Source organism: Loxodonta africana, chromosome 1 (genome assembly GCF_030014295.1).
Source record: "Loxodonta africana isolate mLoxAfr1 chromosome 1, mLoxAfr1.hap2, whole genome shotgun sequence".
NCBI classification, from domain to species: Eukaryota; Metazoa; Chordata; class Mammalia; order Proboscidea; family Elephantidae; genus Loxodonta; species Loxodonta africana.
In genome coordinates, this window is record NC_087342.1 from 87,370,081 (window position 1) to 87,373,958 (window position 3,878).

At 38.9% G+C, this 3,878-nt stretch overlaps 1 pseudogene; it reads right to left on the minus strand.

Annotated features, from left to right (window-relative positions):
* Positions 1–533: 533 nt before the first annotated feature.
* LOC100670290 (olfactory receptor 12D3-like) lies at positions 534–1,534 on the minus strand (annotated as a pseudogene).
* Positions 1,535–3,878: the final 2,344 nt, after the last annotated feature.

The window sequence follows — 3,878 nt, forward strand, 5'->3', positions numbered from 1 at the left end:
GACAGCTACCTGGCCAGCTGACTGGAAGAGACTCATATCTGTGCCCATTCCAAAGAAAGGTGACCCAACAGAATGTGGAAATTATCAAACACTATCACATGCATGTCAAATTTCACTGAAGATAATTCAAAAACAGTTGCAGTAGTACATGAACAGGGAACTGCCAGAAATTCAAGCCAGATTCAGAAAAGGAGTTGGGTTGAGGGTTATCATTACTGATGTCGGATGGATCTTGACTGAAAGCAGAGGATACCAGAAAGATGTTTACCTGTGTTTTACTGACTATGAAAAGGCATTTGATGGTGTGGATCATAACAAACTATAGATAATATTGTGAAAAACGGGAACTCCAGAACACTTAATTGTACTCATGAGGAACCTGTATATAGACCAAGAAGCAGTCATTCAGAGAGAACAATGGGATTCTGCAAATGAATAGTAATGAATAATAACTGAGCAAATATGAATGAAGAATCTATTTACTAATGGCACATGTTCTAAAAGGAAAATAATATTGAAGAAATGTATTTATTATAGATGATAAAATGAGTGTCATAAAATCACATGCAATTTTCATTTGTTCTAATGTTGCCACCAGCCATCCTTAGGCAAACAGTTTCCTTCCAAAGAGTTTCCTCAGAGCCAAGGTCACTTCCTCATTCCTAAGTGTGTATATCAGTGGATTCAGCACTGGGGTGACAGTGGTGTGTATGATAGCCACCAACTTTTCCTGTATGACAGAGGTGGTGGAGGTAGCAGGAATGTAGACGAGGCCCACAGTACCATAGAAGAGACAAACCACCATGAAATGGGAGGCGCAAGTGGACAGAGCCTTGCAGAGTGCACTGCAGGTCCGGTGCTTGAGCACAAGGAAGCCAATAATGTAAAAGTAGGAGAGGAGGGTCAGGAAGCAAGCTGCCATGGTTTGGCTGCAAGTGACAATGAAAATGAGCCACTGGTTGAGCCTCTTGTCACCACAGCCAATTCCAAGAGAGGCTGGACATCGCAGAAGAAGTAGTTGAGCTTCTGAGAGCCACAAAAGTTTCGGCATGCAGTCATGACTGAATGCATCAGGGCATAAAAGAAGCCGGTGAGCCAGACCACATCTACCAGCAGAATGCACACCTGCGGGCTCATGATGACCTTGTGAGAGTGGGTAGAAAATAGCCACAAATCGGTCAAAGCCCATAATGGTCAGCAACATGGCCTTGGTAGAGCCCAGGAAGTGGAAGAAATGTAGCTGGGTGATGCAGCTTGGGAAGGAGATAGCCCTTCGAGTGGAAAGGAGGTTCGACATGACCTTGGGCAGTGTCACTGAGGAATAGCAGATATCAAAACAAGAAAGGTTTCCCAGGAAAAAATACACAGGGGAGTGGAGTCTTGGTTCTGAGATGACGATCACTAGCATGGCCCCATTTCCAAACAGATTTATCAGGTATAGAATGAGCAATACCATGAAGATTACCGGCTGCAGCTCCTGAATACGTGTCAGTCCCAGCAAAAGAAACTCATTTGCTGTAGTGATGTTCTCCATTGCTTTGGGAAGGAAACATAACAGTGACAATTAGCAAATCGGTTTCAGTCTATTTTTCAGGGTTAAGTGAAGCAAGTTTATCTTCTGGGAGGAAATAAGAATGAGCTATAGTGAGCAGAATGATTAGGAATTCTGGAGTTGAATTTATTTGCACCATAGTTACGCGAAACAAATACATGATAAATTCTGAGTCACTGTGATAATAATGATCCATAGAAGTAAGGAGACTCAGAATGCTTAGTTAAACCTAAAAAGCAGCTCATAAAGAACAAAGTCAGATATTCAGAGATTACATGTTAAAAAGAAGAGTCGGACTCAACAGTAGCATCATCTACGGCATTAAAATTAATGTATCTAATTAAAGTCTGTCAGACACATTTGCAAAATTTGATTTTTTTTTTAATGGAGGTAAGAAAAACAGCTATTATTTTTGGTTACTGGTAGGAGCATGGCAGTAGCCTGGACCCAAATCTCCTCCCAGTTGGCAAAAAAAAAAAAAAAAAAAAAGCAAAAAAAAAAAAAAAAGAGGAGAATAAACTTCCCCACAATCTGCCTTCTTTGGACATTAAATAAATACATAAATAAAAGTCACAAATTCCAGATAACGTGTAGGCAGAGAGGCTACAATTTAGCAGAACTGGCACAGGTAGTCACCACAGTGCACCACAGCAACCAGGGTGCCCGTGCAGGAAGGAAACACTTAAACTCCTGGGAAGTACTGGCAGCAGGATGATTTTGAAAACACGAGAAAATAACCAACCTTCGAAAAAGAAGGCCCCCCAGTGAGTGTGATTTCATATGGGAATATCAGGAAAGACCAAGGCAGGGTACAGGCTCTGAGGAAAGAGAGAGAAAAGCTTGCTGGCTGCAAAAGATTAAAGGTGTGGCAACAAAGAGGGGACTTTGAGGCAAAAAACCTGGCAAAATTACCCCATCCCCTCTGTTCATAGGAATCTCCTGCTAATCATTTGTCCCCCAAAATAAAACTTATTCAAATATGAACCATATATAGGAAAAAGCTTCTGCATCTACATGAATGTACAAGAAGAAAAAAATAGAAGATCATAATTTCTCGACAGAGGAAATCTCACCTGAAAAGTGTTGTCGTGAAGCATGGGAAAACTACAGCACCACGTTTCAAATTGCAGCTGTAACAGAATTCTTTAAATAAGAAAAGAATATTACAAATATGAAAAACAAAAATGAAAATCAAAATACAATGAAATGGCATTTTGACAAAGATCAGATTGTTTGTGATGACATTATATTTGCTTGAGGCATTATATATACAAGTGGGGTACCAATTGATTCAACCTCTAGAGACCAATTTTCACAAATATCAAAACTGAAAGCTCTCACAGACCTTGAACTAACAATTCTACTTCCTAGAATTTGTTCTTCAGATGTATTTACACATGTCAAAAATTGTATATATGTACCATTCATTTACATATTCATTTAAGTATTGCAAGACAAATAAGATTAGAAACAAAATGTCCAGCCATAGCGGATTGGTTAAATAATTTTCAATGCGAAGAAATCTTAAAATAAACGAGGCAGCACTATATATACTGTACTTGCCACTTGCACGCAAAAAAAACAAACCATTCACAAATACATACATATAAAGCACCAATGCAACTACACCTACTTCAAACTATATCTACTTTAAACAAAGAATGATCAAACAGATCAGAAAATCCAAAGCTTTTCTAGATTGATTTGTGTCATAAGCATACTTGTTGTCTCCTCCCTTGAATTTCCACAGCCTAATTTCAAAGAGGTTTCCCAGTAACTCTAACCCACCTTTTCCATTCCTTTCCATCAAAAAAGTCTCATTCTAATCTAACATCTTTTGTTCTGCCTACTACCTGTGCCAATGCACCCTACTCTTTGCTCCTGTCTACACATCTTGGAATAAATGCATCTTTTTGGTGCATAACGAAATCCAGGAATCAGGGCTGGAATCTCCTTGAATACAAGTAACAAGGAGATTTTGGGCTGCTCAGTCTCACATGGCAAAAAGCTTACATTTAAGTGCCAGAATAAATCTCAGAAGACTTTGCTTTCATTCCTCTTCTAACCAGAAAATAAACAAGCTGACTCTCCTCTGAATATCCCAGTGGTGTCCCAGGCATAGATGTCTTGGGATTTCCTCTCAAAGTCCTTATTCTATTTTTTGCTTTCCATGCATATTAGTTTATTTCCATTTTATGAGAACTTTGAGCTTTATTTAACAAAGAAGCTGGCCTTGCATACCTAGAATGAATCCTACTTGGTCCTGGTGTATAATTCATTTTATAGATTGTAAGATTCAAATTGCAAATATTTTGTTGGGAATTTT